Here is a 15,230-nt window from a genome sequence, read left to right as displayed (position 1 = left end):
GCCTGGTTTTTAAATTCTAGTAAATCCAAATCTCGTTTGAAATTCATGAAACTTGGTATGCTATCATGGAGCGACATCAACATGCCGTGGTACAAATTTTGTCCCATTTGGGGCAGGTTTGGGTATATGCTTCTCACAAACCGGGGCTTCTTAAAACAAGCATGATGTTTTTCGGTCGGAAACGTCCCACCTTTGGGGACGAAACGATATTCGTTGCCTCTTATTGCTTTCAAACTTTTTTCTCGTGTCAACATAGAACAACAGGAGTGTTGTGTGATTTTTTGTCATTTTTCGGGGTTCGTTTGGACATTGTTATGCATTAACTGAGTTTTCAATGCATTTTATGTGCGTAATTCAAATTTGAACTACATGCACATGCTCCAGGGGATATAAATTGGTTTAAAATTCAAATATGTGTCGTTGGGTGCATGCTTAGGTCCCATGCAAGAAATGAGAATGAATTTCAAACACCGGGGTACCGTTGATTGCCGGCAAAACATTGAGATACGTGGTTTTTAAATTCTAGTAAATCCAAATCTCGTTTGAAATTCATGAAACTTGGTATGCTATAATGGAGCGACATCAACATGCCGTGGTACAAATTTTGTCCCATTTGGGGCAGGTTTGGGTATATGCTTCTCACAAACCGGAGCTTCTCAGAACAAGCATGATGTTTTTCGGTAGGAAACATCCCACCTTTGGGGACGAAACGATATCCGTTGCCTCTTATTGCTTTCAAACTTTTTTCTCGTGTCAACATAGAACAACAAGAGTGTTGTGTGATTTTTTGTCATTTTTCGGGGTTCGTTTGGACATTTTTATGCATTAACTGAGTTTTCAATGAATTTTATGTGCATAATTCAAATTTGAACTACATGCACATGCTCCAGTGCATATAAATTGGTTTAAAAATCAAATCTGTGTCGTTGGGTGCATGCTTAGGTCCCATGCAAGAAATGGGAATGAATTTCAAACACCGGGGCACCGTTGATTGCTAGCAAATCATTGAGATGTCTGGTTTTTAAATTCTAGTAAATCCAAAACTCGTCTAAAATTCATGAAACTTGGCATGCTGTCATGGAGCGGCATCAACATGCCGTGGTACAAATTTTGTCCCATTTGGGGCGGGACTAGGTATACGCTTTTCACAACAAGCATGATGGTTTTCGGTAGGGAACGTCCCACCTTTAGGGATGAAACGATATCCATTGCCTCTTATTGCGTTCAATTTTTTTCTCATGTCAACATAGAACTGCAGGAGTGTTGTGTGAGTTTCTGTGATTGTTTGGGGTTCGTTTGGACATTTTTATGCATTAACTGAGTTTTCAATGCATTTTATGTCCATAATTCAAGTTTGAACTACATGCACATGCTCCAGTGCATATAAATTGGTTGAAAAAACAAATATGTGTCCTTGGGTGCATGCTTAGGTCCCATTCAAGAAATGGGAATGAATTTCAAACACTGGGGCACCGTTGATTGCCGGCAAAGCATTGAGATGCCTGGTTTTTATATTCTAGTAAATCCAAAACTCGTCTGAAATTCATGAAACTTGGCATGCTATCATGGAGCGGCATCAACATGCCGTGGTACAAAGTTTGTCCCATTTGGGGCAGGTTTGGGCATATGCTTCTCACAAACCGGAGCTTCTCACAACAAGCATGATGGTTTTCGGTAGGGAACGTCCCACATTTGGGGATGAAACGATATCCATTACCTCTTATTGCTTTCAAATTTTTTTGTCGTGTCAACATAGAACTGCAGCAGTGTTGTGTGAGTTTCTGTGATTTTTTGGGGTTCGTTTGGACATTTTTATGCATTAACTGAGGTTTCAATGCATTTTATGTCCATAATTCAAATTTGAACTACATGCACATGCTCCAGTGCATATAAATTGGTTGAAAAATCAAATATGTGTCCTTGGGTGCATGCTTAGGTCCCATGCAAGAAATGGGAATGAATTTCAAACACCGGGGCACCGTTGATTGCCAGCAAAACATTGAGATGCCTGGTTTTTAAATTCTAGTGAATCCAAAACTCGTCTAAAATTCATGAAACTTGGCATGCTATCATGGAGCGGCATCAACATGCCGTGGTACAAAATTTGTCCCATTTGGGGCAGGTTTGGGTATATGCTTCTCACAAACCGGAGCTTCTCACAACAAGTATGATGGTTTTCGGTAGGGAACGTCCCACCTTTAGGGATGAAACGATATCCATTGCCTCTTATTGCTTTCAATTTTTTTCTCGTGTCAACATAGGACAACAGGAGTGTTGTGTGATTTTTTGTGAATTTTCAGGGTTTGTGTGGACATTTTTTATGCATTAACTAAGTTTTAAATGAATTTCATGTGCATAATTCAAATTTGAACTACATGCACATGCTCCAGTGCATATAAATTGGTTGGAAAATCAAAAATGTGTCCTTGGGTGCATGCTTAGGTCCCATGCAAGAAATGGGAATGAATTTCAAACACCGGGGCACCGTTGATTGCCAGCAAAACATTGAGATGCCTGGTTTTTAAATTCTAGTAAATCCAAAACTCGTCTGAAATTCATGAAACTTGGCATGCTATCATGGAGCGACATCAACATGCCGTGGTACAAAATTTGTCCCATTTGGGGCAAGTTTGGGTATATGATTCTCACAAACCGGAGCTTGTCACGACAAGCATGATGGTTTGCGGTAGGGAACGTCCCACCTTTGGGGACGAAACGATATCCACTACCTCTTATTGCTTTCATATTTTTTTTCTCGTGTCAACATAGAACTGCAGGAGTGTTGTGTGAGTTTTTGTGTTTTTCGGGGTTCATTTGGACATTTTTATGCATTAACTGAGTTTTCAATGCATTTTATGTGCATAATTCAAATTTGAACTACATGCACATGCTCCAGTTCATATAAATTGGTTGAAAAATCAAATCTGTGTCCTTGGGTGCATGCTTAGGTCCCATCCAAGAAATGGGAATGAATTTCAAACACCGGGGCACCGTTGATTGCCAGCAAAACATTGAGATGCCTGGTTTTTAAATTCTAGTGAATCCAAAACTCGTCTGAAATTCATGAAACTTGGCATGCTATCATGGAGCGGCATCAACATGCCGTGGTACAAAATTTGTCCCATTTGGGGCAGGTTTGGGTATATGCTTCTCACAAACTGGAGCTTCTCACAACAAGCATGATGGTTTTCGGTAGGGAACGTCCCACCTTTAGGGATGAAACGATATCCATTGCCTCTTATTGCTTTCAATTTTTTTCTCGTGTCAACATAGGACAACAGGAGTGTTGTGTGATTTTTTGTGAATTTTCAGGGTTTGTGTGGACATTTTTTATGCATTAACTAAGTTTTAAATGAATTTCATGTGCATAATTCTCATGTTAACGTAGAACAACAGGAGTGTTGTGTGATTTTTTGTCATTTTTCGGGGTTCGTTTGGACATTTTTACGCATTAACTTAGTTTTCAATGCATTTTATGTGCATAATTCAAATTTGAACTACATACACATGCTCCGGTGCATATAAATTGGTTGAAAAAACAAATATGTGTCCTTTGGTGCATGCTTAGGTCCCATGCAAGAAATGGGAATGAATTTCAAAAACCGGGGCACAGTTGATTGCCGGCAAAACATTGAGATGCCTGGTTTTTTAATTCTAGTGAATCCAAAACTTGTCTGAAATTCATGAAACTTGGCACGCTATCATGGAGTGGCATCAACATGTCGTGGTACAAATTTTGTCCTATTTGGGGCATGTTTGGGTATATGCTTCTCACAAACCGGAGCTTCTCACAACAAGCATGATGGTTTTCGATAGGGAACGTCCTACCTTTGGGGACGAAACGATATCCATTGCCTCTTATTGCTTTCAAAAAAAATTCCCGTGTCAACATAGAACAACTTGAGTGTTGTGTGACTTTTTTTGATTATTCGGGGTTTGTTTGGACATTTTTATACATTAATTGAGTTTTCAATGCATTTTATGTGCATAATTCAAATTCGAACTACATGCACATGCTCCAGTGCATATAAATTGGTTGAAAAATCAAATCTGTGTCCTTGGGTGCATGCTTAGGTCCCATGCAAGAAATGGGAATGAATTTCAAACACCGGGGCACCGTTGATTGCCGGCAAAACATTGAGATGCCTGGTTTTCAAAGTCTAGTAAATCCAGAACTCGTCAGCTGGAATTCATGAAACTTGGCATGCTATCATGGAGCTGCATCAACATGTCATGGTACAAATTTCTTCCAATTTGGGCAGGTTTGGGTATATGCTTCTCACAAACCGGAGCTTCTCACAACAAGCATGATGGTTTTCGGTAGGGAACGTCCCACCTTTGGGGATGAAACGATATCCATTGCCTCTTATTGCTTTCAAATTTTATTCTCGTGTCAACATAGAACAACAGGAGTGTTGTGTGATTTTTTGTGATTTTTCGGGGTTCGTTTGGATATTTTTATTCATTAACTGAGTTTTCAATGCATTTTATGTGCATAATTCAAATTTGAACTACATGCGCATGCTCCGGTGCATATAAATTGGTTGAAAAATCAAATCTGTGTCCTTGGGTGCATGCTTAGGTCCCATGCAAGAAATGAGAATGAATTTGAAACACCGGGGCACCGTTGATTGCCGGCAAAACATTAAGATGCCTGGTTTTTAAATTCTAGTAAATCCAAAACTCGTCTGAAATTCATGAAACTTGGCATGCTATCATCGAGCCGCATCAACATGCCGTGGTACAAATTTTGTCCCATTTGGGGCAGGTTTGGGTATATGCTTCTCATGGAGCTTCTCACAACAAGCATGATGGTTTTCTGTAGGGAACGTCCCACCTTTAGGGACGAAATGATATCCGTTGCCTCTTATTGCTTTAAATTTTTTTCTCTTGTCAACATAGAACAACAGGAGTGTTGTGTGATTTTTTGTGAATTTTCGAGGTTCGGTTGGACATTTTTATGCATTAATTGAGTTTTCAATGCATTTTATGTGCATAATTCAAATTTGAACTACATGCACATGCTCCAGTGCATATAAATTGGTTGAAAAAACAAATATGTGTCCTTTGGTGCATGCTTAGGTCCCATGCAAGAAATGGGAATGAATTTCAAACACCGGGGCACAGTTGATTGCCGGCAAAACATTGAGATGCCTGGTTTTTTAATTCTAGTAAATCCTGTTGGGGAATGTAGCAGAAATTCAAAATTTTCCTACATGTCACCAAGATCTATCTATGGAGAGACTAGCAACGAGGGGAAGGAGAGTACATCTACATACCCTTTTAGATCGCTAAGCGGAAGCGTTCAAGTGAACGGGGTTGATGGAGTCGTACTCGTCGTGATTCAAATCACCGATGACCAAGTGCCGAACGCACGGCACCTCCGCGTTCAACACACGTACAGCCCTCACAACTCTTGGCCCATGCAACCTTCTGGGGTTGGTGGCCCCACTTGGTGGACCCCCGGGACCCTCCCGGTGGTCCCGGTACGTTACCGATAAACCCCGAAACTCTTTCGGTGACCAAAACAGGACTTCCCATATATAAATCTTTACCTCCGGACCATTCCGGAACTCCTCGTGACGTCCGGGATCTCATCCGGGACTCCGAACAACATTCGGTAACCACATACAAACTTCCTTTATAACCCTAGCGTTATCGAACCTTAAGTGTGTAGACCCTACGGGTTCGGGAGACATGCAGACATGACCGAGACGTTCTCCGGTCAATAACCAACAGCAGGATCTGGATACCCATGTTGGCTCCCACATGTTCCACGATGATCTCATCAGATGAACCACGATGTCAAGGACTTAATCAATCCCGTATACAATTCCCTTTGTCTATCGGTACGATACTTGCCCGAGATTCGATCGTCGGTATCCCGATACCTGGTTCAATCTCGTTACCGGCAAGTCTCTTTACTCGTTCCGTAACACATCATCCCGTGATCAACTCCTTGATCACATTGTGCACATTATGATGATGTCCTACCGAGTGGGCCTAGAGATACCTCTCCGCTTACACGGAGCGACAAATCCCAGTCTCGATTCGTGCCAACCCAATAGACACTTTCGGAGATACCCGTAGTGTACCTTTATAGCCACCCAGTTACTTTGTGCCGTTTGGTACACCCAAAGCACTCCTACGGCATCCGGGAGTTGCACAATCTCATGGTCTAAGGAAATGATACTTGACGTTAGCAAAGCTTTAGCATACGAACTACACGATCTAGTGCTATGCTTAGGATTGGGTCTTGTCCGTCACATCATTCTCCTAATGATGTGATCCCGTTATCAACGACATCCAATGTCCATGGTCAGGAAACCGTAACCATCTATTGATCAACGAGCTAGTCAACTAGAGGCTTACTAGGGACATGGTGTTGTCTATGTATCCACACATATATCTGAGTTTCCTATCAATACAATTATAGCATGGATAATAAACGATTATCATGAACAAGGAAATATAATAATAACCAATTTATTATTGCCTCTAGGGCATATTTCCAACAGTCTCCCACTTGCACTAGAGTCAATAATCTAGTTCACATCGCCATGTGATTAACACTCACAGGTCACATCGCTATGTGACTAACACCCAAGAGTTTACTAGAGTCAGTAGTCTAGTTCACATCACTATGTGATTAATACTCAATGAGTTCTAGGTTTGATCATGTTGCTTGTGAGAGAGGTTTTAGTCAATGGGTCTGAACCTTTCAGATCCGTGTGTGCTTTACAAATCTCTATGTCATCTCCTAGATGTAGCTACCACGTTCTATTTGGAGCTATTCCAAATAACTGTTCTACTTGGAGCTATTCTAAATTGTTGCTCCATTATACGTATCCGGTATCTCTACTCAGAGCTATCCGAATAGGTGTTAAGCTTGCATCGACGTAACCCTTTACGACGAAATCTTTTACCACCTCCATAACCGAGAAACTTCCTTAGTCCACTAGTTACTAAGGATAACTTTGACCGCCGTCCTGTGATCCATTCTTGGATTACTCTTGTACCCCTTGACTGACTCATGGCAAGGCACACTTCAGGTGCGGTACACAGCATAGCATACTGCAGAGCCTATGTCTTAAGCATAGGGGACGACCTTCGTCCTTTCTCTCTATTCTGCCATGGTCGAGCTTTAAGTCTTAACTTCATACCTTACAACTCAGGCAAGAACTCCTTCTTTGACTGATCCATCTTGAACACCTTCAAGATCATGTCAAGGTATGTGCTCATTTGAAAGTACCATTAAGCGTTTTGATCTATCCTTATAGATATTGATGCTCAATGCTCAAGTAGCTTAATCCAGGCTTTCCATTGAAAAACACTTTTCAAATAACTCTGCATGCTTTCCAGAAATTCTACATCATTTCCGATCAACAATATGTCAACAACATATACTCATCAGAAATTCTATAGTGCTCCCACTCACTTCGTTGGAAATACAAGTTTCTCATAAACATTGTATACACCCAAAATCTTTGATCATCTCATCAAAGCATACATTCCAACTCCGAGATGCTTACTCCAGTCCTTAGAAGGATTGCTGGAGCTTTGCATACTTATTAGCATATTTCAGGATTGACAAAACCTTCCGGTTGTATCACATACAGCCTTTCCTCAAGAAAATCGTCGAGGAAACAATGTTTTGACATCCTATCTGCAAGATTTCATAAATAATGCAGTAATCGCTAATATAATTCTAACAGACTCTTAGCATCGCTACGAGTGAGAAAGTCTCATCGTACTCAACTCCTTGAACTTGTCGGAAAACATCCTAACGACAAGTCGAGCTTTCTTAATGGTGATACTTACCATCATTGTCCGTATTCCTTTTAAAATCCATCTGTACTCAACAGTCTCACGACCATCGAGCAGTTCTTCCAAAGTCTACACTTTGTTTTCATATATGGATCCTCTCTCGGATTATATGGCCTCGAGCCATTTATCGGAATCCAGGCCCACCACCGCTTCTCCATAGCTCGTAGGTTCATTGTTGTCTAGCAACATGACTTCCAAGACAGGATTACGTACCACTCTGAAGTAGTACGCATCCTTGTCATCCCACGAGGTTTGGGAGTGACTTGATCCGAAGTCTTGTGATCAATATCATAAGCTTCCACTTCAATTGGTGTAGGTGCCACAGGAACAACTTCCTGTGCCCTGCCACACACTAGTTGAAGAGACGGTTCAATAACCTCATCAAGTCTCCACCATCCTCCCACTCAATTCCTTCGAGAGAAACTTTTCCTCGAGAAAGGACCCGATTCCAGAAACAATCCCTTATTGCTTTTGGATCTGAGACAGGAGGTATACCAAATTGTTTTTGGTGTCCTATGAAGATGAATTTATCCGCTTTGGGTTCGAGCTTATCAGCCTGAAACTTTTTCACATAAGCGTCGCAGCCCCAAACTTTTAAGAAATGACAGCTTAGGTTTCTCTAAACCATAGTTCATACGGTGTCATCTCATCGGAATTACGTGGTGCCCTATTTAAAGTGAATGCGGTTGTCTCTAATGCCTAACCCATAAACTATCGTGGTAATTCGATAAGAAACATCATGGTATGCATCATATCCAATAGGGTGCAGTTATGATGTTCGGACACACCATCACACTATGGTGTTCCAGGCTGTATTAGTTGTGAAACAATTTCCACAATCTCTTAATTCTGTGCCAAACTCGTAATTCAGATATTCATCTCTATAATCATATCATAGATCTTTTATCCTCTTGTCACGACGATCTTTCAACTTCACACTGAAATTACTTGAACCTTTCAATAATTCAGACTCGTGATTCATCAAGTAAATATACTCAACATCTACTCAAATCATCTGTGAAGTAAGAACATAACGATATCCACTACATGCCTCGGCACTTATTGGACTGCACACATCAAAATGTATTACTTCCAACAAGTTGCTTTCTAGTTCCATTTTACTGAAAACGAGGCTTTCAGTCATCTTGCCCATGTGGTATGATTTGCATGTCTCAACTGATTCAAAATCAAGTGAGTCCAAACGGTCCATTTGCATGGAGTTTCTTCATGCATATACACCAATAGACATGGTTCGCATGTCTCAAACTTTTCAAAAAATGAGTGAGCCCAAAGATCCATCAACATGGAGCTTCCTCATGCGTTTTATACCGATATGACTTACGTGGCAGTGCCACAAGTAGGTGGTACTATCATTACTATCTTTTGGCATGAACATGTGTATCACTACGATCGAGATTCAGTAAACCGTTCATTTTAGGTGTAAGACCATTGAAGGTATTATTCAAATAAATAGAGTAACCATTATTCTCCTTAAATGAATAACCGTATTGCGATAGACATAATCCAATCATGCCTATGCTCAACGCAAACACCAATCTCGATGGTAGAGGGAGCGTACGATATTTGATCAACCTTGGAAATACTTCCAACACATATCGTTATCTCACCTTTAGCTAGTCTCCGTTTATTCCGCAGCTTTTATTTCGAGTTACTAACACTTAGCAACCGAACCGGTATCTAATACCCTGGTGCTACTAGGAGTACTAGTAAAGTACATATTAACATAATGTATATCCAATATACTTCTATCGACCTTGCCAGCCTTCTTATCTACCAAGTATCTAGGGTAATTCTGCTCCAGTGGCTGTTCCTCTTATTACAGAAGCACTTAGTCTCAGGTTTGGGTTCAACCTTGGGTTTCTTCACTAGAGCAGCAGCTGATTTGCCGTTTCATGAAGTATCCCTTCTTGCCCTTGCCCTTCTTGAAACTAGTGCTTTCACCAACCATCAACAATTGATGCTCCTTCTTGATTTCTACTTTTGTGGTGTCAAACATCGCGAATATCTCAAGGATCATCATATATGTCCCCGATATATTATAGTTCATCACGAAGCTCTAGCAGCTTGGTGGTAATGACTTCGGAGAAACATCACTATCTTATCTGGAAGATCAACTCCCACTCGATTCAAATGATTGTTGTACTCAGACAATCTGAGCACAAGCTCAACAACTGAGCTTTTCTCCCTTAGTTTGCAGGCTAAGAAAATCGTCGGAGGTCTTATACCTCTTGACATGGGCACGAGCCTGAAACTCCAATTTCAGCCCTCGAAACATCTCATATGTTTCGTGACGTTTCAAAACCGTCTTCGGTGCCTCAACTCTAAACCGTTTAACTGAACTATCACGTAGTTATCAAAACGTGTATGTCACATGTTCGCAACATCCACAGACCGCGTTCGAGGTTCAACACACTGAGCGGTGCATTAAGGACATAAGCCTTCTATGAAGCAATGAGGACAATCCTCAGTTTACGGACCTAGTCCGCATAATTGCTACTATCAACTTTCAACTAAATTTTCTCTAGGAACATATCTAAACAGTAGAACTAAAGCGCGAGCTACGACATAATTTGCAAAATCCTTTTGACTATGTTCAGGATAATTAAGTTCATCTTATGAACTCCCACTCAGATAGACATCCCTCTAGTCATCTAAGTGATTACATGATCCGAGTCAACTAGGCCGTGTCCGATCATCACGTGAGACGGACCAGTCAACATCGGTGAACATCTTCATGTTGATCGTATCTTCTATACGACTCATGCTCGACCTTTCGGTCTTCTGTGTTCCGAGGCCATGTCTATACACATGCTAGGCTCGTCAAGTCAACCTAAGTGTTTGCATGTGTAAATCTGTCTTACACCCATTGTATGTGAACGTTTGGATCAAACACCCGATCATCACATGGTGCATTGAAACAACGAACTGTCGCAACGGTGCACAGTTAGGGGGAACACTTTCTTGAAATTTTAATGAGGGATCATCTTATTTACTACCGTCGTTCTAAGAAAATAAGATGTATAAACATGATAAACATCACATGCAATCAAATAATAGTGACATGATATGGCCAATATCATATAGCTCCTTTGATCTCCATCTTGGGGCTCCATGATCATCTTGTCACCGGCATGACACCATGATCTCCATCATCATGATCTCCATCATCGTGTCTCCATGAAGTTGCTCGCCAACTATTACTTCTACTACTACAGCTAACGATTAGCAATAAAGTAAAGTAATTACATGGTGTTGTTCAATGACACGCAGGTCATACAATAAATAAAGACAACTCCTATGGCTCCTGCCGGTTGTCATACTCATCGACATGCAAGTCGTGATTCCTATTACAAGAACATGATCAATCTCATACATCACATATATCATTCATCACATCCTTTTGGCCATATCACATCACATGGCATACCCTGCAAAAACAAGTTAGACGTCCTCTAATTGTTGTTTGCATGTTTTACGTGGCTGCTATGGGTTTCTAGCAAGAACGTTTCTTACCTACGCAAAAACCACAACGTGATATGCCAATTGCTATTTACCCTTCATAAGGACCCTTTTCATCGAATCCGATCCGACTAAAGTGGGAGAGACAGACACCCGCTAGCCACCTTATGCAACTAGTGCATGTCAGTCGGTGGAACCAGTCTCACGTAAGAGTACGTGTAAGGTCGGTCCGGGCCGCTTCATCGCACAATGCCGCCGAATCAAGGTAAGACTAGTAACGGCAAGCATATTGAACAAAATCAACGCCCACAACTACTTTGTGTTCTACTCGTGCATAGAATCTACGCAATAGACCCAGCTCATGATGCCACTGTTGGGGAACGTAGCAGAAATTCAAAATTTTCCTACGTGTCACCAAGATCTATCTATGGAGAGACTAGCAACGAGGGGAAGGAGAGTGCATCTACATACCCTTGTAGATCGCTAAGCGGAAGCGTTCAAGTGAACGGGGTTGATGGAGTCGTACTCGTCGTGATTCAAATCACCGATGACCAAGTGCCGAACGCACGGCACCTCCGCGTTCAACACACGTACAGCCCGGTGACGTCTCCCACGCCTTGATCAAGCAAGGAGAGAGGGGGAGGTTGAGGAAGACTCCATCCAGCAGCAGCACAACGATGTGGTGGTGATGGAGGAGCGTGGCAATCCTGCAGGGCTTTGCCAAGCACTGCGAGATATGAGGAGAAAGAGAGGGAGGGCTGCACCATCAGGCAGAGATCGAATCGCGTGTTATGGGCAGCCCCTAGGCCTCATATATATAGGGGAAGGGGAGGAGGCTGCGCCCCCTCTAGGGTTCCCACCCCTAGAGGGGCAGCAGCCCTAGATGGGTCTTGGGTGGCGGCCAAGAGAGGGGAGAAAGGGGGGGCGCCCCTAGGGTGGGCCTTAAGGCCCATCTGGACCTAGGGTTTGCCCCCTCCCACTCTCCCTGCGCCTTGGGCCTTGGTGGGAGGCGCACCAGCCCACTAAGGGGCTGGTCCCTCACCACTCTTGGCCCACGCAACCTTCTGGGGTTGGTGGCCCCACTTGGTGGACCCCCGGGACCCTCCCGGTGGTCCCGGTACGTTACCGATAAACCCCGAAACTCTTCCGGTGACCAAAACAGGACTTCCCATATATAAATCTTTACCTCTGAACCATTCCGGAACTCCTCGTGACGTCCGGGATCTCATCCGGGACTCCGAACAACATTCGGTAACCACATACAAACTTCCTTTATAACCCTAGCGTTATTGAACCTTAAGTGTGTAGACCATACGGGTTCGGGAAACATGCAGACATGACCGAGACGTTCTCCGGTCAATAACCAACAGCGGGATCTGGATACCCATGTTGGCTCCCACATGTTCCACGATGATCTCATCGGATGAACCATGATGTCAAGGACTTAATCAATCCCGTATACAATTCCCTTTGTCTATCGGTACGATACTTGCCCGAGATTCGATCGTCGGTATCCCGATACCTTGTTCAATCTCGTTATCGGCAAGTCTCTTTACTCGTTCCATAACACATCATCCCGTGATCAACTCCTTGATCACATTGTGCACATTATGATGATGTCCTATCGAGTGGGCCCAGAGATACCTCTCCGCTTACACGGAGCGACAAATCCCAGTCTCGATTCGTGCCAACCCAATAGACACTTTCGGAGATACCCGTAGTGTACCTTTATAGCCACCCAGTTACATTGTGACGTTTGGTACACCCAAAGCACTCCTACGGCATCCGGGAGTTGCACAATCTCATGGTCTAAGGAAATGATACTTGACATTAGCAAAGCTTTAGCATACGAACTACATGATGTGATCCTGTTATCAATGACATCCAATGTCCATGGTCAGGAAACCGTAACCATCTATTGATCAACGAGCTAGTCAACTAGAGGCTTACTAGGGACATGGTGTTGTCTATGTATCCACACATGTATCTGAGTTTCCTATCAATACAATTATAGCATGGATAATAAACGATTATCATGAACAAGGAAATATAATAATAACCAATTTATTATTGCCTCTAGGGCATATTTCCAACACATCCAAAACTTGTCTGAAATTCGTGAAACTGGCATGCTATCATGGAGTAGCATCAACATGTCGTGGTACAAATCTTGTCCCATTTGGGGTAGGTTTGGGTATATGCTTCTCACAAACCGGAGCTTCTCACAACAAGCATGATGGTTTTCGATAGGGAACGTCCCACCTTTGGGGATGAAACGATATCAATTGCCTCTTATTTCTTTCAATTTTTTTTCTCGTGTCAACATAGAACAACATGAGTGTTGTGTGACTTTTTGTGATTATTCGGGGTTCATTTGGACATTTTTATGCATTAACTGAGTTTTCAATGCATTTTATGTGCATAATTCAAATTTGAACTACATGCACATGCTCCAGTGCATATAAATTGGTTGAAAAATCAAATATGTGTCCTTGGGTGCATGCTTAGGTCCCATGCAAGAAATGGGAATGAATTTCAAACACCGGGGCACCCTTGATTGTCGGCAAAACATTGAGATGCCTGGTTTTCAAATCCTAGTTAATCCAGAACTCGTCTGGAATTCATGAAACTTGGCATGCTATCATGGAGGTGCATCAACATGTCGTGGTTCAAATTTTTTCCCATTTGGGGCAGATTTGGGTATATTCTTCTCACAAACCGGAACTTCTCACAACAAGCATGATGGTTTTCCGTAGGGAACGGCCCACCTTTGGGGACGAAACGATATCCATTGCCTCTTATTGCTTTCAAATATTTTTCTCGTGTCAACATAGAACAACAGGAGTGTTGTGTGATTTTTTGTGGTTCGTTTGGATATTTTTATGCATTAACAGAGTTTTCAATGCATTTTATGTGGATGATTCAAATTTGAACTACATGCACATGCTCCGGTGCATATAAATTGGTTAAAAAATCAAATATGTGTCCTTGGGTGCATGCTTAGGTCCCACGCAAGAAATGAGAATGATTTTCAAACACCGGGGCACCGTTGATTGCCGGCAAAATATTAAGATGCCTGGTTTTTCAATTCTAGTAAATCGAAAACTCGTCTGAAGTTCATGAAACTTGGCATGCTATCATGGAGCGGCATGAACATGCCGTGGTACAAATTTTGTCCCATTTGTGGCAGGTTTGGGTATATGCTTCTCACAAACCGGAGCTTCTCACAACAAGCATGATGGTTTTCGGTAGGGAACGTCCCACCTTTGGGGACAAAATGATATCCGTTGCCTCTTATTGCTTTCAATTCTTTTTCTCTTGTCAACATAGAACAACATGAGTGTTGTGTGATTTTTGTGAATTTTCGGGGTTCGTTTGGACATTTTTATGCATTAACAGAGTTTTCAATGCATTTATGTGCATAATTCAAATTTGAACTACATGCACATGCTCAAGTGCATATAAATTGGTTGAAAAAACAAATATGTGTCCTTAGGTGCATGCTTAGGTCCCATGCAAGAAATGGGAATGAATTTGAAACACCGGGCCACAGTTGATTGCCGGCAAAACATTGAGATGCCTGGTTTTTAAATTCTAGTAAATCCAAAACTTGCCTGAAATTCGTGAAACTTGTCATGCTATCATGTAGTGGCATTAACATGCCGTGGTACAAATTTTGTCCCATTTAGGGCAGGTTTGGGTATATGCTTCTCACAAACTTGAGCTTCTCACAACAAGCATGATGGTTTTTGATAGGGAACGTCCCACCTTTGGGGCCGAAACGATATCCATTGCCTCTTATTGCTTTCAAATTTTTTTCTCGTGTCAACATAGAACAACATGACTGTTGTGTGACTTTTTGTGATTATTCGGGGTTCATTTGGACATTTTTATGTATTAACTGAGTTTTCAATGCATTTTAT

Source organism: Triticum urartu, chromosome 6A (genome assembly GCF_056163025.1).
Source record: "Triticum urartu cultivar PI428250 chromosome 6A, HENAU_Tu73, whole genome shotgun sequence".
In the NCBI taxonomy this organism is placed as follows: domain Eukaryota; kingdom Viridiplantae; phylum Streptophyta; class Magnoliopsida; order Poales; family Poaceae; genus Triticum; species Triticum urartu.
The sequence above is the reverse complement of the archived record's forward strand: the minus strand, read 5'-3'. Positions refer to the sequence as shown.